This window comes from Tympanuchus pallidicinctus, unplaced genomic scaffold, assembly GCF_026119805.1.
Source record: "Tympanuchus pallidicinctus isolate F22 unplaced genomic scaffold, pur_lepc_1.0 scaffold28, whole genome shotgun sequence".
Lineage (NCBI taxonomy): Eukaryota > Metazoa > Chordata > Aves > Galliformes > Phasianidae > Tympanuchus > Tympanuchus pallidicinctus.
The window spans coordinates 7,028,870-7,046,710 of record NW_026294745.1 but is presented as its reverse complement, the minus strand read 5'-3'; the positions used below and the strand labels follow the sequence as shown (position 1 = coordinate 7,046,710).

The window sequence follows — 17,841 nt, the reverse complement described above, 5'->3', positions numbered from 1 at the left end:
AAATTTATAGGCAGTGGGTGCCCCTGCAATGACTGGAGAAACCCTTGGGGCTTTCAATTTGCACTGGCAGCTCTCAGATGACTTTAGAAACAAACCCCCTGAGGCCATGTGGCAGAGAAGGCATGAAGGCACAGAAGATTCTGGCTTTGTTAAAACTTGCAGAAAAATGCATGTCCTCTGTCTTCCCCTTCAAGTGTTCCACGTGTGCTGTCATGTCCCTCGGCCTGTTATAGACGCACGCTATTTAAGAAATTCAGGCATAGCATTTTAGCAACAGAAAAGCTTGATGAGTTGGCATCTGCTGCTCAACACTAAGTACTAGAACCTATTTTTTCCTGTTGTAGCTGAACACCAAGCATAAATGAGTTCAGTTATTCCACTCAGCGACATTTGTGTCTGGTATTATTCTCTAATATTTATATTAGAGAAAGAGTGCACATGTGGGCATACAATAAGTAATAATGTAGTGAGAAGAGTCGGTGCTATCTGTGGCAGGAAGTGAGACTACATGGCTTTTCTCCATCTTTGTGACCCAACTGCAGCAGAGACTAATCTTGGCTGTTGAGCCTGATCTTAGCAATGAGCACTCTTAACCTACTCATTTCAATAGGATTTAGAGTATTTGGCATCAAACCCTCCGTTAGTCACAAGTTCCCCTCAGACATAAGGGCATGTAGTCCTGGAGAAAAAGACTTTGACATAGGCTGGAGGTTCAAAGCTGAGAACAAGCAGGAATTGTACAAACAGAAGCTTCAATCTAACCACTGGTATCTAGCAAGACAAAGCAGCAACACATTCAAGTTCATCTCTTCTAGAACTTTCCTTTCCCTATCATATGACTCTTCTGCTCCAGAAGAATCAAACATTGAAAAGTGCACTAAAGGAAACAGAAGGACACATTCAACAGAACTGACAGAAGATTTTCCTGCATGTCACAGAATCACAGAATTGTAGGGGTTGGATCATGTAGTCCGGCCTCCCTGCTAAAGCAAGTTCTCTACAGCAGGTTACACAGGAAGGCATCTGGGCAGGTTCTGAATACGTTCAGAGAAGGATACTCTACAACCTCTCTGGGCAGCTTGTTCCAGTGACCTGTAACCCTCAGAGTTAAGAAGATTTTTCTCATGTTCAGATGGAACTTCCTGCATTCCAGTTTGTGCCCATTGCTCTTTGTCCTGTTGCTGGGAACCACTGAAAAGAGCCTGATCTCATCCTCCTGACCCCATCCTCCTGACCCTTTCCCTTTAGATATTTATAAGTACTGATCAGACCCTCCCTTGGTCTTTTCTTCTCCAGGATGAACAGTCCCAGGTCTCAGCCTTTCCTCATATGGGAGATTCTCCAGGCTCCCAGTCATCTCTGTGACCCTCTGCTGGACTCTGTCTAAAAATTCCTTGTCTTTCTTGAACTGAGAAGCCCAGAACTGGACACGGTATTCCAGATGTGGCCTCACCAGTGCACATCAGAGGGAGAGGATCATCTCCCTTGACCTGCTGGCCATGCTCTTCTTGATGCGCCCCAGGACACCACTGACCTTCTGCTAGCTCATGGTCAACCTGTTGCCCACCTGGTCACCCACGTCCTTCTCCACAGAGTTCACAGTAGATGTTCTTCCCTTTCCATCTCTCTAAAAGCATCCACAGTGATGCTTTCTTATTTACTGAGATCTCAGTGTGATACAATTCAGGAAAAAATAATTGTCCCAGGTTTCCTACAAGTATCATAATAGACAGATGTTTGCAGACAGTTTTTGGACACAGATCAAATTCTAAAAGGAGTTCTTGTACATGAACAGATGCTACATCAGCACTTGAATGAATGTAGCTTGAGTCTATTTTGGTGACTCTATGAATTTTTGGAGTAGCTTCAAGTGAGGAGAAGTCCTTCATAAATATAACAGCCCAGAACATGGTGCAAAGTCTGTATGGAAAGAGATAGAGAAAACAGGTAGGAACGGGCACACACCAGAGAATTAACTGATTACAGTGATAGGGCAAATATGTAGAAATGATGGAAAAAAGCAAGTATGTGCACAACTGAGAATTCTCAAGGAAGTAAAGAATCTAGCAAGTTATAAAACCAAAGCATAAATTGAAATAAGCAGTCTCTATGGACTAAGAGTTGAAGCCAGCACTGGGATCTAAAGCATCAGTTTGCATTTAAAGACCATCATGGTTAGCCATACACCAAATTGCATGATAGATAAACAATATGGGTGGAAATAAGATTAGTCTAGGGAAATAGAGGGAGTATTGTAAGGAATTTTATTATCGAAATCCTGCTCCTCAATTCTTCTATGCTCAAGGAAAAAAAATGAAACAGCATCTTAAACCCTTTTCCTGCCTGCATGGGGCTAAAAAGTTAACACCACGTTTCATAGCAGTTAACATGAAACAGGATTACTTTGCTGACTTGTTCTTAAAGAGAAAATGCATTCTAAAATCTCGACTGGGAAAGAGGTAGATTTTTTTTTCTATCAAATCGTCTAACGAGAAGCTGAAGGATGATTCCTCTGTAAGACTTTGGGGGGATGAAGAGAATGTAAAAGCTTGTTTCCTGCAGTAGGTGTGATGTACTCTCCCACTTGGATTTTTTTTTTTCAGTCATTTACTGTAGAGATCAATTTCCTATGAATAATCATTCTTCCCTACTCATATGAAGCATTTACTCTACCTTCAGTGAAAACAAAAGAAAAGCTTGGTTTATTCCTTAAACATTAAGCTTTTTAAATAAGCCAGAATAGGCTTTACAAAGAAGATCTAAAGAACAACTTCTTAATGCTAGCTAACAAACTGCTTCATTACAAAATGAAAGATTCAAACCCCTATGCAAGCCGGCACCCCAGCCACAAGCTTTCTCTGCCACGGGAGTATCAGAGTCTGTCTGGGACTTTTACATGGGGAGCACCGAGGCAGTGAGATTGTGACATACGTCCCCACTAGACTCATTAGGTCTTGCCCATTTTCTCTTTGAGAACTCTGACCTCACAGCAAGTGAATCTGAGAAAATACATTAATCAGGCATTCGCTCAGTCAAAGTTTTTAACCCACGGATCTGAATCAGCTCTCTCACCTCCCACTTCTTTCCAGATATAATTAGTCAGTATCTGCCCTTGCAGCTAGCCTGCTGCCTGGGTGGTGGTGTGAGGAACATGGAATGAACAGCTACAACCGCCTTGCCCGATGTCACATACTGTCCTGCTGCCTGTTTTCCTAAAGGCTGCAGAACAGTGGCAACAGATTCCGGAACACTACCTTGCAGAAGCAGGCATCCCTTCATTACAGGTGGGAAGGGAATGGAGCGGAGAGCAGCTACCTCATGCAGCCTCCTTCTTCCCTGAAGCAGCTTAGGCAGGTTTAGACCTATCCCAGCCACACCTCTCCCCATTTAGACCCAAGCCATGCCAGCTCCACACACCTGTTGGAGGCTTCCCCACATTTTAAAGGAATCCCCAGAAGGAGATTTGCAGGTGCTCCACTCCCTTCAAATTGTTCAGGCAACAAATCAACTTGGGGAGGTGGATTCATAGTACTCAATGTGGCCTTCTGACCTTTTCCAAAATGTTCTCAGCCCATCAGGCTGACAGAACTGAACATGATAGCCAAGCACTTTCAAAGAAGCGTATGCTTTTTTTAACTGAGTTAGGTTTTGGTTTTTTGTTTGACTTTTTTCTTTTTACTTCCCTAGAGAAACTTTGCAAAGGTATCACTAGAGTACCTACAGGAGTTTTGCAATTCTAGATTATGGGTGATTAAGAATATCAACAAATAAGCAGGCATGCAAGTCAGGGTTGGAAGCAAGCTTTTACCTAACACCATCCTCACCAGCCGCTTGAAAAATAAATAACCCCCCCAAGCAGTTCTACTTTACCCAGCAGCTATAAGGCTCTAGCCCTGTGCCTCAGGCTGAGTTGTGCAAGCTCTTACTGCAGCAGTCACGCCGAGTTCAAGCAAAGTGCCTAAGTAAGCATTTGCAGAATCTGACTGCCCCCCACCCCAGTCAGTTATCTGTACGGCACCTATTTGTGCCTTGTATTGCAAGCTTCTTAGCTGGGGACGTGGTCTGGAAGCATATTGTCAGCTGCAGCATGCTTTATCTTCATTTACAGCATTAAATCTAATTTTTGGTGCCAAATGTAGCATTACCTTTACAATTACATCTATTAGAAACAGTTTTCCCTTAGGATCTGATCTGACCAACAACCAGTTTGCACTGCTTATTATTTTATTTCAAAACCACCGTATTACCTCTCCACTTCTTTAATTTCAAGTATTTTGTTGGAAAATTATAACGTAAGCACTCAATTATGGAAATCCTACACCTTGGCACTATACTGACTTCCTTCCAGATGCTTATATCCTTTCTTCCTTGAAAAATTTAAAAGAAAACTGGGAACCAAAACCAAAATAAAAGCAACAAATATGGCCGATCCATCTCCAATAGTGTGAGGTGAGCAAGGGCAGATTGCCATCCCGGAGCCACTGGGAATGTTCCTGCTGGGCACCCTAATGGAGACAAGGCAAAGGGGTAGGACAGCAGCACAGCACAGCACGGAGTGGTTCATATGGAAAAAAAATCTGTAACTTCCCCTGAAGCCCTTCATCCTGCATGTCACAAAGGACAGCTGCTACCTCCCCAGTTAGAAAAACGTGACCCCAGCCAGTCAGTCTGCAGACCTAATGCTGGCAGATAGCCTCCCACACACCACTTTTGGTGGTCATAGCTATTGTGACAAAGCAGCTCCCTGACCGTCTCAGAAAGGGCCGTGCTGGTTTGGCCCCAGGAAGGCTCGGGTGAGTGTTGGGTGGGGTTTTTTTGTGTTTTGTTTCGTTTTTTTAAACACATAGCTTTGGTTTGCTTGTTTGTTTTTGTTTTTTGCTTTTTGATGAGGATGCAATCCAAGCTGCTTCAGATGAACATAGAGTAGCAGAGGTCCACGTGTCACCACGGAGGAAGTGAGTGCTAATAGGCAAATATTCTGAATAATGTCAGAGTAGACACACATGGAAACGTGCTTGGACTCACCTGGACTCTTTTTCCTTTTTCTTGTCCAACCAGTTCAGGGCTGGAGGACATCCCAAGCCTCTGGCATTAGATGCTCTGGGAATTAGGTATAAAACTACTGATAAGTCTCTTGAGATGGTACAGCTGGTGTCCCATAGCCCACGTTCCATTTCAAGTGAGCTTCCCAAAATTTGGAAGGGAACAGGATATTTTGTTTGTTCATTAGAAGCAAGAGAAACTGAGGTGCTTTATCAGTCATTTGTGTCTACAGAAAGTGTGTCTACTTGTTTGGCCATGGGTATTGTTCTGCTAGGAGAGAACCTCAATACAGCTTTCAGAAAGTCATAAAAAAGGTATCAAAAAAACTGGACATGGTATTGTTACACGAAGATACCAGAGACTGAACTGTAGAGCACAGTTTACTGATTAGGAAAGCACTGTGAGATACTAGAGTAGAAAGGATCTTTTTGCTGATTAGGTAAATATTTTAATTCCGTATTCCAACGATCCCTGTTCTGGTACAATCCTTAAAATATATTTGCCTCCCACGACTGTCTTCTGTTGTTAGTTATACACCACAGAGCTTTTAAATAACAGCATGGTTTAACAGCATACTGTTTTTCTGTGCTTTTTGTTCCACTTAGAAGTCACTGAATGATTAGCGCAGCATTCAGCATGAAATCCTCCTGCACCATTAGCAAGGTAAAATATTAGACCATCGTGGCTACTACAGTTAGTCACTGTTTGTTAAATGCTGATGGAAATTCAGCCCATCTTCAAACTGTTGTGCCTTTACACATAACAGTGGAAAGGTACAAAGGGATGAGATTATTTTTCCAGAACCAAACAGCAAACCAGTGGTAAACATACTGAAGCCCTTGTTTTAGTCCTGGTAATACAGATCATCGAAATTAAGATAATGGTGAATAGTCCTCTCAATTAAAGACATCACTTAAAATTAACAACAGAAACTGGAAGGTCTAGCAAAACTGGGACAAGACAGCTGGCTGCAGCTCCTAAAAAGAAGCCCACACTTGGGGAAATACTGGAGACATTCCCTCTCCAGAGACACCACCCTTAATAACAGGCCAACACCTCTGTATCTTGGAAGGGTATGCAGAACTGCATACATTAAGCTACTCTGAGTTCACTTACGAATGCTGCCAGCTTGTAAACAGCAGAGTCTGTTTTGCTGCCAATATAATTTTTACCTAGAGCAAACGGAAGTGCTTTTCCTAGAATTTCCAGGACTGTGGCATCATGCTGTACACTGGCACTGCACCATGCCACTCAAGGAAGAAAGACAAAAATAAAATAAAAGCTGCTGCTCAGCGCATCCTGAAAGTGATTATGTAGAGGGATTTATTTACTTCCAGGAAGAGACTGGTGGTGCAGAACAGACCTTCCAAAAAATACCAGTGTTCATTGCAGGGGAATGTTATAGCTGGAGTGTTTTCATTTTTGTGACAATTTTGAAGGCATTGCTGGAAAAAGTACAGAAAGAAAGAAAAATGTAGCTTGTTGGAAGGACAGGAGAGCTATCTTCTTTGTTCTTCTTTGCCCTCCATGGTTACTGCATGGAGGAATTGCCCCTTTGGCAACTTTACCATTTTGAAGCACAATTAGAATTAAGTGTAAGATGACAGCATTTACAGTCCCTAGTAAGATCAGGGCCCAATTGTACAAACATTTAAATATGATGTGCATTTATAAGATAAATACACACCACAAACCAAGGACGTTGTATCCTCCATTCTTTAAACATGAAGAAGACTTAAGTTGTTTAATTTCCTTTATGACCATAGCATGGAAAATTTAAAGAAGTGATACAAACTGAACCCCGAGTTCCCTAGTCCACAGCTCACTCAGAAGAATTAAATGCATGCACATGTTCATCCACTGTTGTGTTCAATTCACAGAATCACAGAATTGTGGGGGTTGGAAGAGACCTCCAGAGATCATCGAGTCCAACCCCCCTGCCAAAGCAGGTTCCCTACACCAGGTTCATGCATACATGTTCAGTTCATAACAGTAAGTACTTAAAACTACATTTTCAGGGTAAAACATTTCCCAAATCTTAAGTTACATCACTTTTAAAGCACTCTCAAATACCAGTTTGCTGCCATCTGTAGAACTACAAGACAGCTATCATTCTGATGCCAAAATTCCTTTTATTTAGCATTTTGGTACTTCAGTCCTGGCTATGCACACTTCTTTAACATTTTTTAGTGGATTCTCTGTCAGATACAACTTTGGTAGATACTTTTCCTACCCAGGACATCCATGTTTTTCTTTGAAGACATTCATATCATTAATATCACATTATCAAAGAGCATCTGAACTTCCAAGAAAATGGACACGGAGCCTTTTTCAAGGACTTGAGAAGTTTGATACAAAAAGTTCCACATAAGAACCATTCTGAATACATTATAAGGATGAATATAAACTAAGAATAACAAAGCAATTCCCCCTTCCAGGGGTAGGGAAAAAAACGTGAAATAAAAGTAGCACAAGTTGAAGTCTGATATAATTTCAACCGTTCTCCTAAATAGCTCACGTTTAAAACAATGCCAGTTTTCTGTGCACACACATACACTGTGTTTCCTAGTGAAGTCCAAACCCAAGCAGAGAAAGCTACTACTTTATATTTTTTTTCATCAAATTCTGGTCACTTAACCTTTTGCATCAGAACCTTCTTGCTAAGGGACAGAGAGGATGGTTTTGTTCAGTTGCAGTTCAATAACTTGTTCTTCCAGAGTGGAGGAAGCAAGTGAGATTAGGGAAAGGGTAGGAAAGCCAACTTCATTCCAAACTGAAACTAATTGTTAGAGACTAATAACTGCTAGTACTAAGTTCATAAAAAAAGCAGAGCTAGAAAATAATAAATTTCCTTTTGTTCAAAGAACATGTCATTTGTTTTGCATTTAAAATAGCTGATTAAGAATCACAGAATAAGTGAGATAAGGAGGAATCTTAGGAGGTCATCAAAAAGTATTTTGATTAAAAAAGCATTTTTCATATACTGTTTTTATTTAGCACATCAAAATACTCAGTTTTAGCATCAGTTGAAATCAATGCTATATGAGAATTTGCTTGATACATTTATCAGAAACAGCACAGTAAAATAATTTTGCTTCTGGTTTGCATCTCAAGTCGTTACCTCATCCTCCTATCTAACAGGAAAAATGCCAAATTTACTAATTTTATTTTAAGTTACACATCAACGTGTTTTAATAGACACAAACCAGAAAGATCCTACCACACAGGCAAGCTAGCAGGCTTTAAAACAAGGTTTCTTGTTGGCTAATTTCAATTCCTAGCTTAAACTGGCAACACAAATTGTCAATTCCATTCTGTTCTTTGTTGGACAGAGAAGACTTCCCAACTGTCAGACTGGCTGGTGGCATCTTGACAGCTATGGAACTGTGATAATTGGAGTCCTACATTACAGTGTCTTTATGGACACTCCTATGGGTCTCCTGGAAAACTGAATCCACATACTGAATGCTTTCTTATACAATAGGAAGTGAGTTCACATTTAGGAGTAGGAAATCTGTTGTGCACCCTTGTTGCCTTAAACCAGTTCCCTAATAAATGGGACTAGCCCAGAATCAAGAACATATTGACACCGCTTGTCCTATGAGGCTTCTTTTCCCGTCGTTGTGTCATGGCTCTCATTTCAAACCCATGACAAAAGACCAACTTGAAGATAATTTTATCTTGCATATTGTTTGGTTCAGTGAGGGGAATGTATAGGGCAAACTGATATATTATTGAAAGCTACCCCTATGCCTTACCCAAGAGACTGAAGGAGAGCTAAAGCCTCAGACCAGCACAGTGAAGCAAAACATTTTCTGCCTTCCATCCAGAACCTGAATGAGGACACCACTGGCATCTTCATCCAGCAACTAAAACTGCAAGAACACGAAGTTACTGTTCTTAGTTCCAGTACAGATCTCTCAGGATGTTTTACAAAGTAAGCAAGTATATCCCTTTCTCAAGGCCATTTTTATCAGGAAAGCAGTCCCTGATGACTGTTTTGAGCAGGAATCTGCTTGCACTTCTATGAACTCTCCTTACTGTCTGCTGAAGATTGGGGCCTTTCATATCCCTGCTTAGGTGTCTGTGCATGTTAAAGTGTGTTTTCTGGAGAAGAACTGAACAGTTTTGTCCTTCCTACATTAGAAGGAAAGCCCACGCTGAAAGACATCTATTGCTGAAAACCATTTCCCGCAGCAGGCCCATTTCCAAACATCCTCTTGAAGTTTCCAGCTTATAAGATCATTCTTTCACCCTTTTGTATCCTGTGCATGTAAGAAAATGTGATACAGTTCATATGTGATCCTGGATAGAGTAGATTCCCCACCTCTTTCCATTAAATAAAATCAGTAATTAAAATCCCTGTTCAGGATTTGTGATTAGAAGGATCACTCTCTACCTTGCCCTGATCAGACAATGCAGGCTCTAGGAAAGCATGAGAGCTGTCATTTCAATAATGCAAAAATGCTGTTGCTTCCACTCCAGAACAGCTGACTTGAAGTGCATGCTAGGCTGTGCTTATTAACAAAATGAGAAATTTGATATATAGAAAGAAAACACTATGTGAGGATTAATCCTGGATTGCAGTGTGTGGCCAGCACTGGGCCGTCATCCAAACACAGATGCAGAACAAAACTTCTCCCACCTGTCAACAGAGGTACAGCTATTGCAATGTTGTAGTCTCCCTCCTATAGCTACTGTAACAATCCCTTATATATTAGCTTAAAATGCAGGATTGACCTCACCATTTTGTTTCTTCCTTGTTTCATGGGAGCCGGTACTGGAGGGTGAATTTTCTTTCCAGGAATTACTAACAAGACACATGAGTAACTTACAAGTTTGGACAGCTAGCTGGTAATACTTGTACACTTCAAGGAAAGAAACCCAGCTTCAAATTGGCATTCTGTTGGAAGCTGGAGATGCTAACGAGAAAATTCAACTCTCAGGATCTTCTTTTTTCTTTAAACATTGTTTCTGTTGCTTTTGAGAGGAGTAAGCATACTGCCATAGCTGATTACAAAAAAAAAAAAAAAAAAAAACAACCACTAGACAAGCCAATACAGCTGCTTTGCCTTAGAGCTACAGCACAGCAGTCTGAAATTGCTATTGCAATACATTGTCCTTGTTCCTGAGACTACAGCAAGATAAAAACATATTTAATCAGCTGTAGTAGTTTAATCACTGGTGTTCAATCCACACCAAAGCAAAAGAGAAGTCATCTTGATTTTTAAAAGATATCCGCGTGGTTATGGTTGGGTCAGGACTCTGTTGTTGCAATCCTACAGCTGAGCCCTGTTAATTTTTCTCCCAGTCCAGCAGGGCGAGTATGCCCACTGATGCTGAAAGAGTCCTGCTACGCACTGAGCTTTGCCTGTCACTGTACAGCAGATGTAGTGCCTATGTCACAGATACGTTCTGTTCTCTTCCATTCTAAGAGCACATTTTCTGCTATAGGAAATGCCACTTTGTGGTAAAATTCTTCCACTGATACTGTCAGGAACTGCAGTTTTGTTCAAACACTTCATCAGTCTGAATTGTGCAGGGGACCAGAAGACTGGCTTTCTGTAGATGAAACATGACAACCTCATCATACCAATACCTTCTGTCTTTCAAGCTATGATACATTCCTTAGCCTGAATTAGAAGGCTGAACACTGCACTCAGCACACATAACAGTTCTGATATGAAGGCAGATGTGCTTCAGTTTTCAGATATTATCCTGTTTCACTGCATTTATCACCAAAGTAACAGGAGCTCAAAAATAACCATGTGCTATACAAGGAATGCAGGGCATACAGTTTATGTTTGACAGTTCTTAATTAATGTGGGCTGTAAAGATGCTGGAAGTCATGAAGCCCTGTTGCAAGAACTACTGTTCACCTCAAATTTTATACTGTGACCATAGATTTTGGATTATAGTGGCTGTTTTAGAGAGTTTCAATGACACAACCAAACCAACTAGCATTAGGTTCTGTTCTAGTTGTTCTAAACAGTTAACCAGAAAAATTGGAAGATGTACCCTCCTACAATAAGGCCTCCAACCTTCTCTTTCTCTTTCCCCCACCCCTTGTCATACATTGACTTCTGCCAAACAATTTGGCACTGCCACAACCACGTGCCATCAGCTACGTCTTTATGCATTAAAGATTTAGAGCTCACACAGGTCCTTGGAAGAAGCCTCCCCACCAAACATTGAAAAGTCACCCCTTTTATGTATGTGCATCTCATCTGCATTTCACATAATTAGGAAGCATCATGTAAGAAAAACCTAGAGCATCAGATTCTCCCATTCCTCCTGCTTGCACCCCTCCAGCCACGTGAGTCTGCCATGATTAAGTGATGCATTTTCAATGCGAAAGAACAAACCATTGATGTACGGCTCCCTTACCCGTGTTAGAGTGGAAAGTAACAAATGCAAGAGGCTGCTTATTCCTAACGCTGATCTCCTCCGGAGCTAAAATGATATGTCAGTAGCAGGTGGCAAGTTTGAAGAACCATCCCCTCCCCTCCTTTTTTTTTTTTTTTTTTCTTCTCCCCCTAAATAAATATAACAAAGGGCACACAGAATTGACCTGATGGGTCAACCATCAAAAGTTAAACTGATTTAAATAATTAGACCTACAATGTCAGGCACCACTGCAAATAATTGCTCCCACTGCTTCTAGGATTAGATTGCTATTGAATAGGTGCAAAAAGGAAGCCACTTGCAGTTGCACAAATAAGTCAATTTTCTTTTTATATGTCATTTTCTCCATGTTTATTTCCTGTTAAATCCTAAGGAGCAATTTACAGCTTTCTCTTCAGAGCTGCTGTAGCACATACAATGGTTCTGAGTCATAAAAAAATAGTAAGTCATCTTGAAATGCTGATGTTTATACGCTGTATTTATCAAGTACAGTGAACATCTGCTCATAGTTCTGACATTTTCCAATGAAAGTTACTATTGCGTATTGTTTTCCCCTTTAATTTGTGGAAAAACATGGAAGCCATTCAAATATAAACAGCATTCCACAACAAATTTAAACCAGCGTTGGTCAAAAGACGGCTTATTACCAGAATGCACTTTCGATGATCTTACTGCTCCCAGGTCTATTCTAACTACGCGACATCTAGGGAGATTTCGGTAGCTGCTTGCTTCGACACTCGCTGCCATACATCACTCATTCATTTTATGGAGAGGCACACCCTCGCCCAGCTCGCGGCTATCGACCCCGAAGTCGCGCTCCTCCCGGCACACGGCACCGAGTTTGCGGCGGGTTCCGCAGGGCGGGCAGCGGGCACGGAGCGGCGGCGGGGCCGGGCGCAGAGCAGCTGGCGGCCGCGATAACGGGCAGCGGGGGGGGACGTGCCGAGAGCCGCCCGCCCACCGCCGTGCCCGCTTCCACCTGGGCCGCGGCCAAGCAGAAGTCAATAATTCACTTCTCCCTCCCTATACAAAAGGGGCCGGGAGCAGGCAGGGGGCTGCGGGCACCGCGGTGCCCGGCTCGTCCCCCACACCCTCCGACTTCGCTTTCCTTTTACATGCAGGCAGACAAACAAAAAGCCGAGCTGGCACCGCCGGGAGATGCGGAGCGCGGCTGGGTACGCTCCGCTCTCGCACACGGGACCGGGCAGCCCGCCCGGCTTTTACACTAAAGCGGTTTGCGCCTCGCAGCGATATTGCCAGCTTGCGCATAGAGCATTCATTATTTTACATTTATACACAGGCATATACGTATATATATTTTTTGTTTGTTTCTGGAGCGGGGCGGACAGCGCTGCTCCGGCATGGCGGGGCCGAGGCCATGCATTTCCTCCGGGGGCACAAAGCCGGGGGCAGGGTCCTGCCAGCCCTTTGCCGCGGGAGGATGCGCGCTGCCGCCTCCGAGCGCTGAGCCCAGACGGAGCTCTAACAAAAGCCGGAGAGCAGCGGCCGCAGGCAGGGCGAAAGGAGCTGGCGGCTCCGTCATCCCAAAGGGCCGAGGGGGGCAAAAGGGAGCCGGGGCAAAAGTTCACCGCGGTCCCCGTTGGGGTGACCGGTGGGGCAGGGGCTGGCAGTGTGCCCGGGGGCTGCCGGCCTGGTTCGGCGCCTCTCAGCCCCGCGGAGGGACGGAGGAGGGGGAAGGAGGCGATGCGAGTCCCGGGAGCCACTTCCCTGCCCTCTCCACAATACGGCCGGATCCCCGGCGCAAACACGCCCCCCGGCACCCCGAGGCTCAGCTCCGACCCTTTGGAAGAAAAAGATACAAAAATTACGGTTCACTTGCAGAGGGTGAATGGAGATGGAGAGACGGCTGCTCCGGGGCTGCCGCTCGCTCCCACGCCGGCCGGCCCCAGCGGGCAGCAGCTGCGGCCCCCGCCCCGAGCCCGGCACCGCGAGGAAGGGGCAGCGCACACCCGTGTGCGCGCACACACATGCACACACACAGAAATATCACGATAGGAGAGGGAAAGTTTCTAGCCGCTGCAGCCGAATAGCCCGCATTTGCGATCCCGCACGATGGCAGAGGCGCCGCACGCACGCCCCGGCCCCAAAGCAACGGGGCAGCGCGAGGGGAAGGGGCCCCGGGGCACGGAAAGTGGGCGAGGAGAGAGCAAAAATACATGTATCCCATTTTGTTTTCCCCGAGACCTGCCGCCCGTGCTGAGCACGGCTATCGAAGGGCAGGGAGAGAAGGGCCACCACGGCGGCTCTCCGAGCGGCCCCGTGAAGATGGGCAAATAAACAGGGCTGCAAATAAAGAGCGGGCAGAAGGGCTGGGCTGCAGCGAGCCCCGCAGCGCCCGAGCGGGACGCGCGGCCCATCGTCCCCCCCGCCCCGCGTTACCTTCTTAGTGCATCTGGAGCAGCGGCTCTGCTTCCCCTGCCCCTCTCCTCTCCCTCTCCTGTCCTCTCGGTTTATACCAGCCTGTTCCTCATCTCACAGCCTTCCTCCCAGCGCCATCTTGCAAGCTTGTGACGTTGGGAGCCGCTCACCCCTGACCCACATTTGAATAGAAGCCAAAATGAAAAAAAGAAGAGGAGTGAGAGAGAGGGGAGAGAGAGAAAGAGGGGGAAGAAGAAAAAGAAAGAACGGAATGAGGAGAGGCAGGGAAAGCAGCAAAGTAAGTGCTGTGCCAGTGTGGAACAGCATCGGCTCCCACTCCTTTGCCAGCTATTTAATAATAAGCAATTTCCTGCTTTTGCAATGAATGTTGCTGCTGTGGAAGCAAGCTATTCCCACCGAATGACACGGGCTCCCCCACCCCGAGCCGCCCTTCCCTGCACCCACACAGTCAGCCCAGACACGACCACCGGCACCCAGCAGCCCCGCAGAGCTTTTGAGTGATGAAAAAGGCATTTGTGAAGACTATCTCCCCCATCACTGATGAGGTCTCAAGTGCATGTGAAGGAACATTGCATAGACTATAACTCGTACGTATACTGGAATCTTAAATGAGCCTCATACACAAATTAAGAAAACACATTGGTGTATAATGCAATTTGCATATTGGCTTTTTATCACTCTTGTCTGTTTGTTAAGGACTGACTGCGCTTTGTGCCATCCGTGGCACAGGTGAAGACACAGCCTTTACAATTGTAGAATCAATAGAAATCTGAAGTTTTGTTCTGACTTTTTTTAATGCACCTATTAGGAGTTTGTTGAGGGGAAACGCTATTTGAATTTTGTGTCCCTCCTTCTGCAAAGACATTCATACACACTTAACTTCAAGCACTTCAGTAATCACACTGAGCAAGCAGGGGCTACTCAGATGCCCACACAAATCATGTGCCGAGCTTGCCAGACCAAGCTGCTGCTTGGTAAAATGCGAAGTGATCTGAGATCATTTCGATTTACTGACCATTTCCACAAAATACATCTGTGCAGAAATCTGGGCTGTATCTTCATTCTGTTTCCCCCAGCAGTTATAAAGACAGTAGCTAGTTCATCTGCAGTAGCAGTAGCAATGAATGTAAACATTTTTACTGTAATTATGCAGAGTTCTTCCTTTGTTCCGTGTAAAAATTACTATATTAGCTGCAAGCTCATAGCTGATAGCTCATTTTTTCTGTGCTATCACTGCCAACTATGATCAAAACTCTCTGTAGCCCGATCAAGGTGATTAATTAGTGAAGTGAGCCTACCATTTAAACACCCTTAAGAATTCCCTAATAGCTTCAACACCAGTGACCAGTGACTCAGACACTATCTGTGCAGATCTCTGCAACTTGCATACACTTTAGCTGTATCCCAGCTGCATCTTAAGCTCTCTGTCTCCAGTAGTAAAGGTATTTGCTAGTTGCTCTTCCAGAGTTCAAAGTTGCTTTTTTTTTTTTTTTTTTTTTTTTTTTTTTCAGAAGATGGCTTGTCCAGCCTTACCAGAGTGGCTCGAGGAGCAAATAAAGATAAGGTAGATCACAACAGCTGTATCAGAAAGGTCTGGACTGATGGTTTGTTCACAGTACACCCAATAAAGAGAAGAACACTTTAACAGTGGTGAGAACAGCAAACCTGACTGTCAGCACAAGACTCAGTGAAGTAGATAAGGAAAAATTCAAGACTCTTCCCCCACTTGGAAAGTTAATTTAAGATTAGTGGTGCTGCTCCCAGCTGTGTTTTAAAGCTAAGTAGCCTTGCAAATAGCCAGGGAGGTGTAGGTAGCCATTTGCTTCATGCTGCGTGAGAGGAATGGGTAAGCAAATACACAGAAGTCCTTGTGCTATGTTATCTCAACAGGGGAAAATGAATCCTGGAGTTATTTCAGGCAGGTTTAGGCAGTTGGGTTTAGAAGGACCTGCTTTTGTAAATCTGTGTGTCATTTTAAGACCTCAACAAAGCGCCCGCCTGCCCTCAGTCTTCCTTCCTTCCTTCCATAGAAGCTCGCTGCCCTAAGAGCAGAGTCAGCAGAACAGCCTGTGTGCCCCTACCAGTTCACAGGCACACATCTTAGTTCAAACCCACTTTGATCAGACATTAGAACAGAGGTGCCAGGCTTTGTACAGAATGGCTTAATGCACAAGTATTTCAGTCTGTCTGCCAACTTTGTTATACAGATTATAACCTCTGAGAGGGAACAGAGTGAAAAGGTGGGAAGATGAGGAGAAACATCCTAAAATCTCACCACAAGATTTTTCTCAGAGCTGGTGTGCATAAAAGCTCTACTTGTATTTCAATCCCTCCAAGGATTGGGGTCAATCAGTTCAAAACATCCCTAAGGAAACTGAGAGATACAGACATTTTCAATGAAGACAAAAAAAAAAAGGCAGAAATTAGATGACTGGCACCTGGAAATAATATGGTAGGATGTAATTCTGTGTTCAGTTTCATGTGTGTATGATAATTATAAGCCTGAAAAAAAATTAATGAGAAAGCTAGACCTGGAGTTGTCACTGGAAGCATGGGCATCTGGGCAGAATCTGATGAGCCAAGTAGGAGCATAACCACACCTACCTGGAAAACATCTACAGGCATGCAAAGGAGATACCGTGATACCTGCAGTGTCTTCAAGCAACCTCAGCCGGGGAGCTCGCCATCCGAACAGAGGTACACCCTCAGCTGCCAGGAAATCACACCCACGTGGGCACGCCTGGTGCTGGGTGACACCTGTGCCCATGGATGTGAGAAGCAGACACGCTGCTTCATAAAAGGCCAGGCTGAAGGGAGGTGGGAGCGCACAAAGTGTAGCCAGGGTGGTTTGAGCTATGGATACTTAGAAGAAAGGCACTTCTGTTTCCATCTGTGCCTAACTTGGTTTCCAAATTTGGCTCGATCCTGTTATTTTTTAACGTTTACTTTGGAAAGGGCACAGTGGGGATGCAGCAGTTGTGCTGGGTACTCTGCAGATAGGAACAAAAGCTTCAGGTTCCTCCCCCATGCATTAGTGGACGCATTTTTATGTACCATCTTCATGTACCACCCCTCAGTGTCTGCTCAGAAACAGCTTTTTAATGCTACTTTCAGGCAGAAAAGTTTAATTACACTTCACGCACCTTCACAGAGTTATTGTTGGGAAAATATTGGTACTCAAACTAAGCTGATCGCAGAAACTCAAAGGAATTTTAGGGCTTTGTTTGTTTTTAATTGTTTTTGACCAATGGATGAATTCAGAAGTACCTCTGGTCCCCTGGAGCTACGCTAATAGCAAGCTGATACTCCTCATAACATAGGAAGAGGACACGAGTAGAACTGTTAGTGTCATGTCAGTGCTGTGAGTAAGGAATTAAGTAATCTGAGCGAAGAAAATGCCATCGCAGTAAGTAAATAGAGCAACGAGCAAAGGGTGGCCATGTGCCCTGCCGGCTCTTCAGTGCCACCTGCCTTCGGGCCGGCGCTGGTGGATGGCCAGTGCCACCTAGCAGGCAGAGCGGTGGTTTACAGAGGGAACTGCCGGGTGAAGGTGGGCGGAGGGGTTGGAGCGAAAAGGAGGAAACCGTGATCCGAGGAACTCAGCAAAACTCAGGGCAGAGAACGGCAGCGGTCCGTGTCTGAAAGCAAAGTGAAGCTGCAGGCCAGCCGGCCTGTTCTTCCACATGTAAAAGGGGTTTTGCTCCAATGATAATCACAGAATCACAGAATGGCCAGGATTGAAAGAGACCTCAGGGACTGTGAATCTCCAACTCCCTGCCACATGCAGGGCCACCAACCTCCACATTTAATACTAGATAAACCAAGTTTCTTAGCAGCAGTTTGCAGATGTTGCCTCTGCAGTGAGGTAGTCCTGACTGCCTGAAAATTCAGGGCACCAGGCATCAGATAAGAGCCAACCCAGGCATCAGATAAGAGCTAAACCAGGCATCCTTTGAGGCACTTCAGTGATCCAAGTGAAGCTTTGGAATTCTG

General features: G+C 44.4%; 1 protein-coding gene across 3 annotated transcripts in view; it reads right to left on the bottom strand.

Moving 5' to 3' along the window:
* The window catches only part of HIC2 (HIC ZBTB transcriptional repressor 2), a 74,835-nt gene extending 60,655 nt beyond the window's left edge, over nucleotides 1–14,180 (bottom strand). For 2 of the 3 annotated variants that reach the window (XM_052690998.1, XM_052690997.1), the window contains exon 1: nucleotides 13,849–14,178. The gene's annotated coding sequence lies outside the window, so the exon portion shown is untranslated. Of the gene's footprint in view, nucleotides 1–13,848 lie in introns of all 3 variants that reach the window. The other variant, XM_052691000.1, reaches the window with a different exon arrangement.
* Between the last annotated feature and the right edge of the window lie 3,661 nt (nucleotides 14,181–17,841).